Genomic DNA, 19,645 nt, shown 5'->3' with positions numbered 1-19,645 from the left:
GACCATTTCTCTCTCCGATTTGTTGCCTCACTTCCACAAAATAACACATCATTGGACAGATAGTATCAATCCTGCCCACAGTAATCCAAGCACCTCTGGTTATATCACTCATTCAATTTCAGCCACCAGCTACAGCAAACATTACACACTGCAGTGACATCGCTGGAGAGAGGCGATGGTGGAGAGAAAAGGGGGGGGGGGGGGGGGACCCATCATGTCATGATGCCTGTGCTATTGTGACAGGTTCAATTCAGTAAGTCTGTGCAAGAGAGCCTTTATTTATAGTAAAAAATGCATTAAAAATTATTAATATAAAATAATCAAATTCATAATTCAAAAGTATTTTCTTTTTATAATTTAGGAAATGAATTATTTAAAAAAAAAATTTATGTAAGAATTACAGATTTAAAAAATGTTAGTTTTACTATATATCGTTAATTTTCACTACCAATTTTGTATAACCAAATAACATTGTTTTAAATGGAAATTTAGAAAATAAATGGATATTCAATCCAATCAAATGGTAAATGGAATAATAAACTTTAAGTTTCTTAGCAGTGAACCTCAGCTTTTGTTAAAGTGTTTAGATCATCTTTACACACAAATCACAGCCCCAAAGCCCAGAATATAAGGCTATACTAGCATTAAATACATTTAAAAAAATATCTGGGAAAGCATGATCGTGCATATATTGCCATTGTTTTGTAAGTTGCTTTACCTGTGGGCGTTAAATTCCTGAGCTAGACTGGAGGGGGGGGGTGCAACGGTTTGCACTTCTGGCCTCTGAGAGCAGAAGGAAGAGGCAGTGTCAGGATGCCTTCTAATGATGAGGAGTGTAGTTTGTTCCACTGACTCAATCATCTCCCCCGTGATGCTGGGTCCACTCCACATAACTGGCCATAATTCAAGTCATTTGGCAGTTTTTGGTCTCCAAGGTCTAGGGATAAAACGTATGAGGGGTTGTAATGGCAGAGCAAAGGACCAGCTGAGGGCAGTTCTTACAAGATCTCCACAGGAGAACATTTCTGGAGCAGACCCTGGAAACCAAAAAAATCCATTAGCCACCGAGCAGAGGGATGGAAGAGATCAGTGGTGGGAGAGAACAGGATGTGAGAGGGTGTATTGCATTGATAGAAGGAATAGTGAAATTATGGAACCATCCAATGTCTGCTTTGGTTACAGAAGTCAGCATAAACTTGTCAATTAATTTTTTTTAGAGTCTAGAATAAAAACTTTTACCATAAAGAATATAAATTGATTTGCATCTTGCACAGAAAACTAAGCAAACACACTTCTAAGTGATGCAGGCCCTCAATCACAAAGACAGAAACAAAATGTGCATATGAAAAACCAGCCAATTTTGTGTGCTGGCATTAAGTAAGACAGTATTTAGTGATATATTAGGGGTGTGTTCTAAAATCAAAGCATCTGTGGTGCGCACTTTCACGGAGGATCTAGCACCACAGTGCGTCTGTGTGGCTCTGTGGGATACTGCGACTCCAAAAGAGAGGTATTAATTGAGATGTTGATGGAATAAGTGTAATAGGAGTGCGATGGAGCACAGTGTGTGCTTGATAAGAGAGATGACATTTTGGAAAATTCCAGTCTGGACTTGTTTTTTGGGGGGGGGGGCTTTGAGAGACTCTGAGGGTGAAAAGAGTTTTTTTCACGTGTGTGTAAATGAGAGAGCTTGCCTTAATGACCTCAAAGTTTGTTCCTGCTATGCAATTAAATGGTGTTAAAGCAAAAGAAAAAAAAATATGAGGCTCTTTTTTTTTTTTAAATAGTAAAATCTAGAGATTAAAATGCCCAAGATGGAGGAATACATTTTCTTAATTCACAAAATCCAGCAACAATATTTATGCTACTAATTTTAAAATATGGAAAAGTGAGTAAATGACTAAGCAAATGAAATGCCATGTTTCACACTGCTCAGTCATGCAGACACTATCCCCCCTTTTCTTTCTTTCGTTTTTTCCAAAAAGCCACGAGTGAAATAAATGCTTCATATTGACAAAGGAAGAAGTTTCCTGTCAAAGTGGGTGTAATTTTGGGATTAGGATTTGCTGTGTGCTGGTTCTGGGGACATGTATATGATGTGAAGGTTAATCACAGCTTGTAGTTTTGTAATGTTAGTCATCACTGCTCAGCAGTGCAATCAGCTCTGCGAGAAAATAAGTGGGTCACAATGCGAGATCTTGATTAAAATCGCAGTGATTACAGCAAGGCTTCGGCTCTGGTTCTGTGGGTTTCCCCAACATCTGGCTTGCAGGGGAAAAACCTGTGCACAGACAAATAGATGATAGAGAGGCATACCACACCTGCAGACACACTCTATGGACAACCACGTGTGTGCACTCACTTCATAGGACTTATACAAAAAATGATCCCCAAAATTATTTTTTTTAGGAATAATTAGGTTTATCTACTGATATGTAGTTTATCTATTATATAGATAAACATATATATATATATATGTGTATAATAGATAAGGATCATCAGGACTGTCATGCAGGAATCCAGGGTTCGATTCGGAATGAACAATTAATGGCAATGGAAATGGGGCAATTACCATAACAATTGTTAGCAAGACCCTTAACGCTACTGCCTACCTCACCACATGAGAAACAATGGGCCACATCTCATGCCGGTTTAGACCTCGCCCAGCCAAACAAGGTCTGTATCAGGTGCTGGGGGGACCAGAGTACCCTGATGGAAAGTGGGCTACTGGAACAAAATGGAAATGGACTAGATGTTAGAACAATGTTCTGTTAGACTGCTACTACTCAAGTACTCCCACCCAGAGGGGTTACTTGCAGAGAATGTGGAATGAATGGATGCTTTCAAACCCAAAATTAAGGCTAACTGCCAAACAACTGGTAGCCTACTTCCACAAACATCCACAACTCCTATCACAACTTGAGACTGAAGCAGTACAAAACGATTGCAATACCAGGTCAGAGAGGTGGCTATACCACACTCCCACCCTGAGCTTGGGTACACAGCCCCAACAACCACAGATACGCTGAGCGAGGCAGCAACTGACCTGAAAGACAAGATCATGTCTAGAATGAACACTAGGCAACCCCAACACCAGCTAAAATGGTTAAGTGATACACCGCCTGAAAGTCTTCTGGAAACTGTGAATTAAGCATTGACGACAATTCCTACCACAACAATCACAGAAACAGATGAACTGGTTTACACTTCAGCAGCAGTGATCCTTGAGATGCTTGGCTATAAGAGCAACCATGGGAGAAAACAATACCCACCATTAAAGCAACATTTAGAGGCCAAAATCAAGGCAACTCGAAAGGATGTGACAGAGGCTCAAAGAGGTGCAATGAGAAAGCAAGTACTTAAGAGATACAGCCATATGCTCATACCCGAAGCAATAGAAACTCCCAAACAAAGGCTCCTAGCCTTGAGCAACCGCTTAAAGAGGTACACAAGAGACAATGAAGCCAGACGGATAAACTTCTGTTCGCAACTCAACCTGCAAAAGTGTTCGCTCAGTGGCCGAGTCAAAACAGCAGAGCAGACCCACCAAGGCTAGAAACTGAACAGTACTGGGAAAGTATATGGGAGAAAGAGACAGCACATAACAACAATGACCAGTGGCTGGTCTTTCTGAGAAAAGTACATAAAAAAGTACATGTTCTCTCTGAACAGAATCCAGTAACCAACACAGTGGCAGACATCCAAGAAAGAGTCTCAGGTATGAAGAACTGGACAGCACTGGCCCCTGACTTGATACATCCCTACTGGCTAAAGAAACTCACCGCACTCCACGAGCACCTGGCAGCACAAATGAACCAGCTGCTAAGAGATGGGACTCACCCCGAATGGCTAACGGAAGGGCGAACGATCCTGATCCAGAAGGATCCCTCAAAGGGTGCAGTCCCATCCAACTACCGGCCAATAACCTGTCCCTCCACAACATGGAAGCTCATGTCAGGTATCATTGCAACCAAGATAAATAGGCGCATGGATCAATACATGAGCAACACACAGAAGTGCATTGGTAGCGACTCCAGAGGAGCCAAACACCAACTCCTGGTTGACAGAACAGACGCTCAAGACTGCAGGTCACGACACACCCACCTGTGCACAGACTGGATTGATTACAAGAAAGCCTATGACTTAATGCCATACACGTGGATCACTGAATGCATGGAGCTTTACAACATCAACAGGACTCTAAGAGCCTTCATAGGAATCTCAAAGAAGCTGTGGAAAACCACCCTTGAAGCCAATGGAAAGCCACTTGCACAAGTGTCCATCAAATGTGGAATATACCAAGGTGATGCTCTGTCCCCACTGCTGTTCTGCATAGGTCTGAACCCTCTCAGCCAAATAATCAACAAGACTGGCTATGGATACTGACTCGGAAATGGGGCCAACATTAGTCACCTCCTCTACATGGATGACATCAAGCTATATGCTAAGAGCGAGCGTGACATTGACTCCCTGATCCACACTACCAGGATCAACAGTGCTGACATTGGGATGTCATTCGGGCTCGAAAAATGCAGCCGGATGGTGACAAAGAGAGGCAAGGTAGTCCACACAGGAGGGGTCTCACTCCCAGAAGGAACAACAGCAGACATTGAGGACAGTTCCAAGTACCTTGAAATTCCGCAGGCAAATGGCAACGAGCAGGCAAAAAGGAAAGCTGCAACAGCTAAATACCTCCAACGAGTAAGGCAAGTCCTGAGAAGCCAGCTCAATGGCAAAAATAAGACCCGGGCAATAATTAGTTACGCACTGCCAGTCATCAGATACCCTGCAGGAATAATAAGATGGCCAAAGGAAGAGATACAGACCATGATTGTTAAAACACGAAAGCTCCTCACCATGCATTGAGGGTTCCATCCAAAATCCAGCACCCTGAGACTGTATGCTAGCCGCAAGAAAGGAGGCCGAGGACTAGTGAGCGTAGAAGCCACTATCCAGGATGAAACATCCAAGATGCATGAGTACATCAAGCTCAAGGCCCCAACTGACAGTGCGCTCAGTGAATGTCTCAGGGAATGGAGAGCAGAGGATACTGTGCTGGAGGACAGATCCTCATGGGAGGACAAACCCCTGTCCCTCAATGGCTAGAAAGGGCTGGCCTACAGGACAGCACTGAAGCACTCATCGTGGCAGCTCAGGAACAAGCCCTGAGCACCAGCGCGATAGAGGCTCAGATATACCACACCAGACAAGACCTAAGGTGTAGGCTGTGCAAAGAGGCACCTGAAACAATCCAGCACATAACTGCAGGGTGTAAGATGCTGGCAGGTAAAGCATACATGGAGCGCCACAATCAAGTGGCTGGAATAATATACAGGAACATGTGTGCAGAATATGGGCTGGAAACCCCAAGGTCAAAATGGGAAACACCTCCGAAGGTGGTAGAGAATGAGAGGGCAAAGATCCTGTGGGACTTCCAGATCCAGACTGATAGAATGGTAATGGCAAACCAACCAGACATTGTAGTGGTGGATAAAGAACAGAGGAAAGCCGTTGTGGTGGATGTGGCAGTGCCAAGCGATGGGAACATCAGGAAGAAGGAACATGAGAAACTGAAGAAATACCAGGGACTCAGAGAAGAACAGGAGAAACCCTGGAAAGTGAAGGTGACAGTGGTGCCTGTGGTAATTGGAGCACTCGTGGCAGTAACCCCCAAGCTGGAGGAGTGGCTACAACAGATACCTGGTAAGACCTCAGACGTCTCAGTCCAGAAAAGCGCAGTGCTAGGAACAGCTAAGATAGTGCGCAAGACCCTCAAGCTCCTAGGCCTCTGGTAGAGGACCCAAGCTTGGAGGAGAAACCACCCGCGGAAGGGTGAGAGTGGCGTTTTTGTTTTTTTTTTATATATTTTTTATATAGACCTTTTGATTCAAATTCTGCAAGGTGTAAAACATTTTTAAAAGAAATCTAAAATTGACTTATTTTTGCATTTAGTGATTCGCCACTAGTGCAAACAAAGACTACGCGCATTTACTTTCTTTGTTTTGTCATCTCCAGTGCTAACCCCATTCCGTCTAACTTCAAGTGCATAGACTTAGTATGGCCGGAGGAAACAATGCCTGTGCCATTTACCAGCAATGTAAAAATCAATATGTGCTCCGAAAGGGCCCCAAAAAACATCATGGCAAAATAGTTATTGACTTGTTAAGGTAATTTACACTTACTGGTACAAGACAGATCATGGCAATATTTATTTAGTTGGCAAGCTGGTAGTGGGAAAACGATACAGCAGCTGCAGCTTTCACCAGATGCTGGTGTTACGATGTCCGTCCATCAAAACCTCCCCCCACCTTTTTTTTTCCTCTTGCCACCCTCCTCTTTCACTTTCCCAAATGACTGGCTGCCTTTTTGCTGCATGCCAGACAGTCTTACAACAACTGTATAATTAGAGCTGCATCTGTCACACAGGTTTATCCTGGCTTTGAGTTCAGGATTATCGTGTTGTAGGAAATGCACCTCAGTAAAGCGAGGTGTCGGCAGTGCATGGCATTAAATGCTGCAAATGAGAACAAATGCCGAAAGCAAGCATTTCCGTATTCGTTTAAAATCTTTTGTATTTTATTATGAAACTGTAGACAGAAATTGCCAGCACAGAGGAAACATGTAGGATACAGTGAGCTGTACAGTTACCCCTGTAGTATAATGCATTGTATTAAGCCCTTCACACAACTAAGGGAAGAATAAAGGGTTGTAAAAAGAGGAAATGTGCAGCTGTAAAGCGAGCCATCCCACTATCAGCTGCAGCAATTAGGGAACACAATGTAAAATGTCACAGTGGATCTGTATCATCGGCAGCCCTGTCACTGCAAAAGGCCAGGAGGAGTTGAGAAGCACAAAGTATGGCAAATCCTGTTGGCCCAGCCTGTTTTAGTAATTTGAGAGTGAAGATCATGTAACATCATGGCAGGACAACTCTGGACTCAAGTTTAAAGGCTGTTATGACAGTTTATTCCTATTAGGAGCTAAAAATATATAGTTAACCGGACATGCATGTACAAGTGCACAAACTCTGACCAGTATATTATACTCTATTGGATACAGAGACAGAAACACTTTGTAGTTATAGTAAAATATTGCATATAGAATCTAATATAAAATATTAAGATCTGATATAGCTAAAAATTCACTAGTGAATATTTTTTTTAACAATTTCTTCAGTTGTCCTGATCAAACAGCTTCCATTCTGTTGCTTTTATTTGTATAATGATGACCAAAAAAATGCATTTTAATTTACAGCTCAGCATCCTTTTAACATCTCAGTAGGATATAAGATATAATTTGCAGATTCGTTCGAATTTTTGATTGAGTTGCGATGAGCAGCCTTGTGCTGAGACATATTATGTTTGGGAGAGAGATTGAAAGCAGGCCCATACATGTCCCCAGTCATTGTCATTGTGCCCTCTGCACAAGCTTTTGAACAATAGAATTAACACCTCTGCATGGGCACACATCGGCCTTACACCACCACAACTCTGTTCGAGAAGCAATTCTTCATTTTGTTGTGAAATAAAATTCTCCTCGCCATGATTTAATCTATTCTTTTTTTTAAAGTATTTTATGGTATTTTTGTCAAAATTATAAAACTTGATTAACATTTTGGCCTCTCAGCACAAAAGTGTTCGTTTTTGAAAGATTTTACCCATGTAGGAGACCCTGTGTGCAGAAACATTTTTTTTTCTAGGTTGGAACCATATGATAAGCTCCCTCTAGTGGTTTTAGAATTACTTGCAATGTAAGTCATGGTGCAGTAAAGTTCACAAAGGAGTCCAACACAAGCTTAAAATCTCTTATCTACATTTCGGCTCAAGACTGAAAAAATGTTGGCTGTCTATTTCAGCCTAACATGTAGATGTCTGCCCAGAAAAAAAGAGAAGAAGAGACATTTGGTAAATGCTATTTGCCTGATGTGGAGCTGCCTGCTGAAGTCTGTTGAGGTTCATTTGTAGTACCACAGTAACCCCGCAGCTGGGTTTGCCACTAAGGAGCGGAGATGCCCTGGGAGAAGCACAAAGATAGAGAGATGCGGGGAGCATGTGAAAGAGGGAGCAAAAGAAACAGAAGTATACAAGAAAGAGGGAAAGTGGGGGTGAGGGGGTGTAGTCATATTTTTGCCTATTTTGCCACAAGCTCTTCAAAGGCTACGTCTTGCCTACAACACATCTGGGAACAAGAGTGAAAGTTGAACAGTTCATCCTGCTCTTTCCTATCAAGCCCCCAAAGCAACTTTGCTGATTTTTACTTTTTTTTAATTTCTTGCATTCCTTGCAGCACTACCCCCCCCCTTGTCTCCCCCTCTCCAACTCTGTACTCCCTTCACCCATCACCTTCTTCCACAGTTTTTTTTTTTGTCCAGTAGACCTCTCCTCCTTAAATGTTGTTCTTTAAATTTGGGCTTTGGAAAACCAAAAACATGTTCCTACCATTTCTATTCATTTTTGTATTTTATTATTTCACCAGTTTACCAGAATCTAATCTAATCAAGTCAAATTGTAACGTTTTAAATCAAAAGCACCTGCTCTTCTACTCTACTTTTTTTCATGACTGCAGCAAATTCTTTAAAGCAACTACTGATCCAGGAGCACTTTGATTCCACTGCAGAGGCGTCGACAGTTTAAGAGGAATCTTTGCTTTATATGTTTCCACCATTTTTTAGACGCAGCTCTGTCTTCTTTTTAGTTTTAGATTTTTTTTTTTCATTCCATCTTTCTTTCTTAACCAGGTTTATCCCCGAGGTGTCCTCTGGGGCTACCTACTGGATAAACCATTTCAAATGTATTTTCTAAAGAAAGCGTCATTCCAGTTTTGAATGTCTGCTGTCGCTCTAAACGCGCTCAAAAGAAGAAAAAAAGGTGTGTGACAAAAACAGTAGCAAATACTGTAATGTGTGTGGTTTACACACAAAAAGAAGTCGTGTTTTTCCAGCAGTAGAGTAAGACACACTTCTGAGATTGTGATCTTAGATGGTGCATGTGGAGAGGTGCGACTGTGTTTGTACGGTGGTGTTCAACAGGCATTGACAGGACAGAATAGGATGTTTCCTCCGTACCCACACTTTCGTGAGGGTTTTCTCAGTTCATGATGGTGTAAATCTGACATTTTTTGCCAAAGCTGAACCTTGCCTATGTACTTAGTTAGCATTTTATCAGATAACACCTTGAACAGTTTTTTTAAGTATCTAAAAGGCCAATCTTATAGACCAAAAAGCGTGAACAGTTGTTTCCCTTAAAGTGCATCACCATTCCACATCATGGACTGCAGTCGTTGCTGTCAACCAATTATGCCAATTACAGCCAGAAATCCCTGTGGTGTTTTGATAAGACCTTCCACAATTTCTTCCAATGAAGCAATTAGTTCCAGCATTTGTTTACAGAAAGTGGATGTGACTTGAAGCAAAAATAATATTTCTTATCTCCATTTGCTATCAGAGCAGAGCAAATCCACCACCGGCTAATCTTAACCTGGCTTTTTTCATGAGGTTTAATCTTGTCATGGCAACTTAGCATCTAGAATAACGGGATGTATGGCAGTGTCTTGTGTGTGTGTGTGTGTGCCCTCTGCGTGTGCACATGAATGCACTTGAGGAGGATGTGGAGGAAAGATTCTGTAGACAAGTCAGTCGTTCTCCTCATGCCTCCTCCCTCTCCCCATCCATGTCAGGAACCAATCACGTGTGAAAACTTGCCTTAACTTCTCTTGCCTGTGTGACTACAGCGTCACAGAGTTTGACAGATCTGTGCGCCACGGAGGCGTCTCCCAGCCATTTGGCATGCCATGCGCGTCTGGTGCGCTGGAGACTGCCTGTCAAACGCCTATGAGTCGGTGGTGCAGCCAGGGACCCTACGGAGCGCCAGATGGGCCATTAAGGTAGTATTAATGTAGATGCCATCGCTTTTCTCCTCTGACTGGGACATGCTCTCTCGAACTGCGAGCAGCTGCTGCCATTTACTAGGACAGCTTCCTGCTAACTTTGGCCAACTGGCATCACCGCTGACTCGCTTTCAATATAATGATACACTTTTTCATCTTACTTATACCTGTGACTTTTTTCATCCCTACCTGCCCTTTCCTTCCAGATGTTTTACCAGGCCAGAACTGAAAACTTTTAGGCCCTTTTTTCTTTTTCTTTTTTTGCTGTAGAAGTGCTAAAAAAAGTGTAACAGTGCTTCCTTCACCCTCTCTTATGGGCATAAAAACACGAACACTCTAATAGGAGTAAAGAAACCAAATTCATCTGCATTCCCACTCTTAAGCTCTTAATCAAAGCGTGATATTCAGTAGTGTACGGTTATTTCTGTTTATGCCCTACTGAGGGCTAATATCATGCTTTAATTGAGAGAAAATTGGCTGCTGGCAAGAAAGAGAAAAGAAGGTTACCAAAACCCCTACCATGGATAAGTGTTGCAATCAGTAATATTCTATTTAGTTAAGTAGCCTAAAATGGGATGTTTTGAGATCATTATTCAAATCACATTGACAAAATCCTATTATGAGAATTAGTTTTCCAGAAGGAAATGTACAGAATTATTGATGTGTAATAAATGTGCCTCAGCTTTACATACACCAGGGGCATATTAGGAAACAGTGGAGCATATGATTCCAACTGAAACAAGGTCACAAACATCATATTCTATTAGTTGCACTAAAAAAATAAATGCCTATTTAAAGTGCAAACTTTCAATAATGAAAATAGAAAGGTTAGATTGCAGCAGAAATTAACCATTTCCACAACAGTGTGAATAAACTGGGAGGAAGTGAACAGTCTCACATTTTTTTCTTTTACTTTTAAGCTGCCTTCTTACACCTCCTTTCTCTGTCTTGACTCTCTGTACTGCAGAGCCCAGGGCCTATGTGAAGGAAAAGAAGTGTCCTTTGAGGACCCCCAGTGGGATACGAGTACAGTAGTTAAGGTCGCTATTCACCCACACCGAGTTCTCACGTACCGCACTGTAACAACAGACAGCCGGGAAATAAAAACTGCACAACGACTCTATTGTCTGGCACTGCCTCACTTTCCTGCTCCCTCAGCAGCATCAGTCAGAGAGAGGTGGGTGGGGTGACGGGGACTGCTGTCTGTGCCTGCGTCTCCAGAGGCAGCTCAGATGAGGACTACGTGGCTGACATGAGCGCTGGTCAGTGTTGAAATCAAACGCACCATCGCCGAAGCGCAGCGAACGCTTCTGCTCCCGCACAGCCGTTAGTGTACCCGTTGATATTAGCCTGACACTTTCTCCCTTGGCTGTTCCTGACAAGGTATTTCCTCATCTAAAAATTTGCTGTACCTTGCAGAGAGCACGACAGCAATTTGTATGCAGTACTCCTGCAAGGATTTAATTCTGAGTGGATGAGGCAAATGTTTATCATCGAGAATAATAGGCAGGCGGAGGGTACAAAAGCGCAGCACACAAAGTGTACAAGCAATGATTAAAATATTAATGGTAAAAATAACAACATTCCTACGTCCTGACCTCCCACTCTACACTGAATGTTCAGCCAGCTGTCTGCCAATTCACTTATTTAAAAGTAATTTCATGAGTGTTTTTTTAAAAAGTACAAATCTCCTCTAACAATACAAATCAATTTCTTCATTGCTGATTGAGGACAAAAACTGCTGTTTTGGTACTTGGACTCTGTGAATAGTGCCTGCATTCTATCCAAATATCTAGATACTGGGACAGAAAAGACAGACTGCCACAAATCAGTTGTCTGCTAAGTATCCAGTGAAGAAGAGGGGATAGTGTACACGTTTGTGTGTTTGCTCAACATACACAACTGCTTTTAAACCAAGGCAAACTTGAGAAAGAGGATGCAGGGCCTGTAAATCGATGTGTGGTGGCAAAGGGATCCACTTTTCCCACAGCTTTATCCAAGAAATCCAACCTGCAATAAACAGGATCAGTTCCTTTATGTGAAAGGAGCATGTTATTGCTTTGCCATGCAAATGCTTTCAAAAGCACAGTAAAGCCATCCGGCTATTGTGAGGGAATGATCGCTGCACCAGGACAAGCAAGTCAGGCTTTGATAGGTGCAGAATAACAGTGTTACGGAGCTAAGCAGTGTGTGTGTGGGAGTGCTCCAAATAGGTTATTTTGGATCTTTTTTTTTCCTTTTAGAAGAAAAGGCGCATTACAGGGACCTATTGGTGCAGTAAAGTATACTTCCAACCAATGCGATTAGCATGAAGAAAAATGTTATTTTCCACTAAAGTAAAGACAGACACAGAGAAAAGCCTGTAATCACGTTATTATTTGTGTCGGAGATCAAGATAAATCAGGGTTAAAGCATGTCACAATGTTCTAAATTGACAATGGGATGGCTGTGTGTAGGAGATAAATACGTAACACCATTGAGTATAAAAAACAGGTTAAACAAAACGATGGGAGCTCAGAGGAGTTCCAACTTTTTCATTTCCTACTTGCATCAAGTTTTTATATGAAACATTTATTTATACTGATATTACTAATCCGACATGGTCATGCACAGGGGAAAGGGTAGTCATTTTGGTATTAGTAAGGACAGGAAAAGAAGACATGCAAAAAAGGAAGAAGGGGACAACAAAGGAAGAAACTGGCTTCCACTTCTGCTTAGAGCTGAAGCTTCTCCCTGCAAAATTCTAACACAGATCCATAACAGTTACAAAAGGAAGCATCAGCAGCACTATCATCTTTTTCAGTGAATGATGAGAACGCTTCAAAAACACACGAGTGGCAGAGAAGGCCCACAATACAAATCGCACACAGGAGTCAAATAGGCAACCCCAATATACTGGCTTTAACAATCAATCCAGCAAACAGGTGCAGAGATGGTGACTTCTAAGACTCTGTCACTAAATTTATCGAGCTGTCGTGCAAGTGAGCGTTGAGAGGGGGATGCAAAAACAGAAACTTAATGAGAGCTTTGGCAGCTTGTGTGGAAAAGGCAGGGAGGCGGGCAGTGATTAACGGAACACTTCAGAGTACAAGGCACAGCGGTGCTCAAAGAAAACAGTGATGATCTCCACTTAATCGTAGAGAAGCCCGGAGCATCTGCCACCAGAGCAGGGCAGCGGCACCAGTGAGCTCCCGCTCCGCTAGGCTGTCATCTCCAGAGAGCTGTGGCCATATGCTCGACTCTGCCGCAAACTCACAGGAAGTTAATTTTCTGACAAAACACTGGGATAAATATGACATTCAAACAAGTTGTGTGCAGCCAGGCTGAACACGGATGCCTTGCCAAAGCTCAAGCTGCACACTTGTCCCACGATCAGGGTTTTTGTCTCGCTGTCATGGTCACTTTTGCCTAATTTTGTGTGTATAAAATGTAATTGGAAGCAGTTATGATGGTATTCATAATAGGGTTTAAACCATGACAGTGATAAAATAAAAAAAAGTCTAAATGTGAAATTTTTGAATTAAAGTTTATTTCAACTCATAAAAAGTTGTATTGACTCCTCATTAAAAGGAAAATATAAGATAATAACAAACCTAAAGCTCTGCCAAACCTTAATTTTTGTAGAAGAAACACAAAAGCAGCACAAAAGAATGGGCTTATAGCCTTAGTGTAAGCAGAGTTTGACACATTACCACCTGAGAAAGAGTAGAATAAATTATTGTATTTATGTTTTTGCTATAATTACAGTCTTGTATAAAATAGAGACTAACGCATGGAAGCGGATCAGATTCTCTGCAGAAAAATGTACACCAAAAGGTAAGTAGAATTACAGATCTGGGAAAATGGTGTAGGCCAAGGTTAGGGTCTCTGTCTGGGTCAATCAAATCAGAGGTCACTGATGTACTGCTAGAAAGGAAGCAGTGACTCTTCCTTCCTCATCCTCTCACCTTTACCCCCTTCAGTTTCTTTGGCTTCAGCAGAAAAACGTGAAAGCCGAGGTCGGTCATGCTGATCTTTTATCAGTGAGGAGATATCAGAGCTTTGGCTTTTGGATCTTGATACAGTTCCAGGTGAATGAGTGCCTTCTGCCCTCGAATTTGAGACAAATCTTGTACAACTTAATACTCCTTGTTTTAGGGCCAAAAGGTCATAAATGTAATCTTTAAATGAGATTTAAAAAACAGAAACTTTTAGAATTAAACTTAAAATCAAATAGTCAAATGACTATACAAATAGACTTATAATCTATAAATCTTCTTTTAGGATTGAAAAATGTTGGGAAGATTGAAAAAATAATAATAATAAAAGATCCACAATAAAAAACTAAAAAAGCCAGCACCTTTAACATTAATAATGTCTCAAACTAACAGTCTTCTGTGAGAAATCTAAATAAATATATTAAATGGCATTTAAAAAATGTAAACTGTTGGAAATACACATACTATATATCCAAGCATCCAAAAATCTGTGGATTAAATAAGTGACATCAAGACCTTGCCGTAATGCAGTAACATGGTCTTTTTTTGCCCGGGAAGAAAGAGGGAGCAATGAGCTGGAGAGAGTAAACGAGAGACTGGGGAACTGAATCCAATGATATGAGTGGGCAAAATTAAGCTCCAATGCAAGTGGAACACCTCAAGAGATTTCTGTTCCACCCCACTTCATTTAGGATTGGTACTTTTCAGTTGCAGGTTACTGTGCCCTGATGCTTATGAGGACAGAGAAGGGGAGCAAAGCAACCAACAAAATACCATCTATACCCCTGAGGTATGTTTTATATAAGCTATCCTCTGCAAGTATAAAGAGAATGTTTTTTTTCAAGAGAAGGGTTTTGCTCTATGCAGAAACACCTTTTTCTTGGTTATTAAGTCATGAAATGCCTCATAGTTGTTGCCAGCCGCGTTCAAACAGTCTTATTTCAATTGGGTCAGTAAATGTGCTCAAGAAAAAGACATAATAAATAGACCCAACTCAATTTAAGGCAGTACAAATGACTTTACGAAGGCCTAAGTTGAGAGGTGAAGGTTCGTCTCCGCATCCCCAGAGTGAGTGAACAAAGCAGATCTGAGAGCCTGTTTCAAGATGAGCTGGTCAAGTGCAGCACCGGCACCTCTGTGACCTATGAGCTCCCAACAGCTTCAAACAGAGTGCTGCTGCTTGTTTCTTGATAAAATGCCCCTCTTTGTATTTGTTTCCCTGAGCCAGCATCATAACCCGCAATACCCCTGCCATATCTGCTGGTTTGCAGCATGTCTGGGAAAAAAAAAAAAAAAAAAAAAAACAACAAACAGTCTTCTCCATTATTTTCACAAACGGGGAACGAAAGGTCCTTGCCCGCCATGCCCATGAGAGCCTGTATTGATTACAACGATGCTTCAGCTCAAGACAAGACCACTCTGGGGTCACAGCTATTTCCATCAGAAAGTTTGCCAGTTTAAATTTACTCAGCTCTCTTGCACTCTTTTCCTCTCGCCTCCAGTGAGGCACACAGGAAAGAGGAGAATTTTCCAGATATCAGAGTGCCCGTTGTGTAACAGAGATGCTCACCCTTTGCTCTGCTAGTGGGTGTTGTTGTTGAGCTCCAACTATAGGATCCTCCAACTTTAAGCTCCCCACTCAAGAGCCCTGACCTGCTTAGATAGGTCAGGCCATTCTGAAGAGTGGAGAAGAGAGAATGAGACACACAGATAAGTGGAGACTGAGGGAACGAGACAAAGGGATGACGGGAAAATGATGAGAGCGTTAGAAGTGATGGGTTTTATTTCATTTATGTATTTCTCAAAGGTCTGAAATGCAGCTATCTGAGTACTTGAGGGCCACCAAGTCACGGCAGCCCAGAGGCCCTTGGATGTCATTACAAGCAAACTTGCTCCAGTTGGAGAAGTTTTAACAAGGAAACTCATCAAGACAAACTTTTGTTTGTATATAAGTATGTCTGCTTTTGCTTGTTTGTTGCTTTCCAGAGTTTAATACAAAGTTAGACACTTGAATAACCTACGTACGAGTATGTCTGGGAGTAAAGGATGGCTTTAAGGGCACCTAGAGTGTCTCAATAAGTGGTGCCAATGTCGCACAGACTCAGAAGAGAGGTTGCAGGTAATGTTTATGTTGCCCTGAACAGAATTTCTACTTTAATGACAAAGAGGACAGGAAAGTGTTGGAAAGAAAACACAAGTTAGCGCGAATGTGGGAAGAAAATGCAAATATGTGCTGTGAAAACAATCAAAAGTTAAATTTGTCCTTTCATCAGAGCGGTTTTGGGTTGTGTGTTTTTCTCTTTTGTCCTGAAGTACAGAGGCAGGAATGCCAGCTAGTGGATTCTTTTTTAACCATGTGAGGTTTGATTAATACAGGCTCGACAGAGAGTTCAGAGACCGGGGCCGCCTCTCACACACCCCGCTGTAAAATAATGAGCCTTCAGTGGAAAAGGCATAATATACATGGGAGGGGACAGAAGCTGACTTATTCCAAGTTGAATATATTCAAATGAAATGAGGAAAGGAGGCAATCCTAACTGATTAGACTTGTCTCAAAGACAGGGAGAAGCCTATATATTTCACCCTCTCTGTATATGCATTTAACTGTCACCTCTCTGCACTAACAATCCAATGTGGCACTCAACCATTTGCATATATATTCTATAAATACCTGGACCTTTATGTGATCCTGCACTGATTCTAGTCATGTTACAACACAGACAAGCCTTATTGGTCTTGTGGGAACTCAAACACCACAGAGGTAACAACCAATAGCAACAGACTTTGCTCATCAAGCCAGGCGAGCTCTCATACATTACAGAGCAGCCTATATGATTTACCTAAGCTTGTCAAAAGAGAAAAATTATCAAGCAAATGTGGGGTAATAAATTGTAATCCGGGCTGCATATGTTTGACTCAAGACCCTTGGCATTTTGAGGATTGGGTAGCATGAAAGCGTCACAGCAAAATGCCTGCAAGAAAATAACACCAAAAGTGAAATACCAGCAAGAGAAACTTTGAGAGAAAAGTGCGGTAAAGTTTTAAGTTTTTTTATAAAAAGTACTGCGTGTTACAAGGGGCGAAGATATGTTTGTATTGATAAGAGTACAAGAGACCATCACAATGGCTAAATATAGTTTAAGTAGTAAAGAGAAATCCAGTATTTGGGAAAAAATCAGAAAGTGTGCAAATCACTTTTGTATTTGAAAACACATTGTAAAGCTCAGACCTTTAAATCTGCATGAACGGTCTTATCAAAGTCTTTCATTTTTATAATACTCCCTATAATGAAGTATTTAGTTTCCCGATTTAGGAATTTGGAATGCTTACTTTTAAATCATTGGACTATTCTACTGGTATAACTTTACATATCAATCATAAGTTCTACTGTCACATTCGTAGTTGAGGCAAAATCCATGAAAACAGATGTTACACAAAAAGAAATCTGCCAAAACCTAATTGTTAAATAATTGCATTAACATTTGGAGCCCTGCTTTGCATTTGTTGTTATTTTTGTTCTTTTCTGGGATTGGGACAAAAAAAGTATTAGTATATGTAGAACCTGCAAGGATGAAAAATTAATCAAATTGTATGTGAAAAGCAATGCAACATAATGATTATCATTTAAAAAGTCCTTCTTTATTTTCTTATATAGTTGTGATCCTCATGAGAGATCGATCTATCTGTCTGTCTGTCTGTCTGTCTGTCTGTCTGTCTGTCTGTCTGTCTGTCTGTCTGTCTGTCTGTCTGTCTGTCTGTCTGTCTGCCTGCCTGCCTGCCTGCCTGCCTGCCTGCCTGCCTGCCTGCCTGCCTGCCTGCCTGCCTGCCTGCCTGCCTGTCTGTCTGTATCTATAACCAAATTATTTGCACATTTCCATCAACACAAAGTCTGAAAGACATTTGCTAACTATATAATAGTAGATTATAACAGTGCATGTGCCACTGCATCTTTAAATTGAGTTTTTTTGAGACACTACTAAACTTGGGTGCACAGGGGGCTAGTGGTTAGCACTCTTGCCTCACAGTGATAAAGCCCTAGTTCAAATCCCAGCTGGGTCATTTCTGTGTGGAATATGCATGTTTTCCTCATGCATGCAGTTTTCTCCAGGCACTCCAGTTTCCTCCCACAATCCAAAAACATGTATTGTCGTTTAATGGGTAATTTTAAATAGTCGCTATAATTGTTAATGTGGGTGTGTAATTGTGTGGCCCTGCAATAGACTGGCGACCTGTTTAGGGTGTACTCCGCCTTAGCCAACTTAGCTACCCAAAGTTGGCACCCGCAACTCTTTGACCCAGATAGTGACTCAGTGGGTTCTGAAAATGGATGAATTGACTAAAAAATAAAAGTGCATAGATGAGGTATAGGTTGAGTGCAACACCAGTTTACTGCAGGAAAAAAAAAAACCTTAAGCAATAAACACTGCTGCCTTTGCTTCAGCTGCAGAGAGAAACTGCCCTCCTATGAAGAAATGCTATGCATATAAGGACACTCAACTTCAACCAATTGACTTTGTTGCAGTTGACTCGAGTTTTGTGCCTAGGCTTTTTTTTTTTTCATCAAAAATCTTGAAAACACTAAAAGTCCTTTTAGTACATATGAAGCTGCTCAGCTTGGTGCATAAAGCAATACTGGTGTGCTTGTATGCAGATTCATGATGCAGAATGCTGTCTTTCAGTTTCTAGAGGGTTCTAGAGTGTAGCCACCACATCTTGTATCTAACAATTCTCAGGAGCTGAAGAAGCAAAACAAACAAAAATAAAATACACCAAAATGCACTGAATTGAAAAAAAAGGAAACTTTGGAACAGCCACATTCTTTATTGCTATTTCATTTTTGCTCATCTTTTTTTCATTATAACAGTATGACTGATGTGCTTGTAAAAGTAAACTTTAGTCTTGGCCCCCGTGCTTTTTGCAATCTATTTTTTATCCATAGCAGCTAACAGCGTTAGAGCAGCCAAGTCCCTGCAGTCACACACAGGGCTAAGATGATTTGAACAACAATGCATTGTGCTTTGTTTCTGTATATCTTTTGTAAACTTTTAAACTTCAATTATAATATTATTTTTATTTATTAATTTATTATTGCTTTTGTGAAAAATGAATTAGTTTATTCTTTAAACTGTATTGTGTTGTTATTTAAAATGAAAACAGTTAGATTTAAACACAGGTATCATTTCGTGTGAAACGTTGCATAGTGTATTTCCCCTGAAACTCTTCTCAGTAAGGTTGTGACACACAAAACTAATTTTAGCAATTAATCAAATGTAAACATTATCATTGCATTTGTCTATAATTTTTCATCGTCCTTTTTTATTTGACTGTTATTTTCCAGTGTTGTCCTGCTCCCATTTAGTATCTTTAAGCCTGCTGTTGTACTCTGTGACAGATGTTTTTATCCCTCCGTCCACTCAACTCCTCCTGCAAGGAAAGTGGCTGGCACGGGAGCAAGGAGGCCGACAGCGGTGACAAACTGAACTGATGTGCAGGGTTTGAAGGCAGGCAATCTGGCAGGTTGAGGATTCACCCTCCTTTGCCCCCTACTAGTCCCCTTCTCGTCCCTGCTGCTCTGCACCATACCCTAGCACCACCATCCCAGTGGCTGGTGGCCCATTGCTTTGCTCCCCCATAAAAATAGCCCATCCCATTATTCATGTGCCTCCCTGGGGGCCACAAGGTCTCCAGCATCATTACCAGGACTAAGGATCTTACTCTGCTGCCACCACTTGGCACTCCTCCTCCCTTTCCCCTCACTCCACTTCTCTAATTATAGGTCAAGC

Source organism: Oryzias latipes, chromosome 9, assembly GCF_002234675.1.
Source record: "Oryzias latipes chromosome 9, ASM223467v1".
In the NCBI taxonomy this organism is placed as follows: domain Eukaryota; kingdom Metazoa; phylum Chordata; class Actinopteri; order Beloniformes; family Adrianichthyidae; genus Oryzias; species Oryzias latipes.
This window is presented reverse-complemented; position numbering follows the sequence as displayed.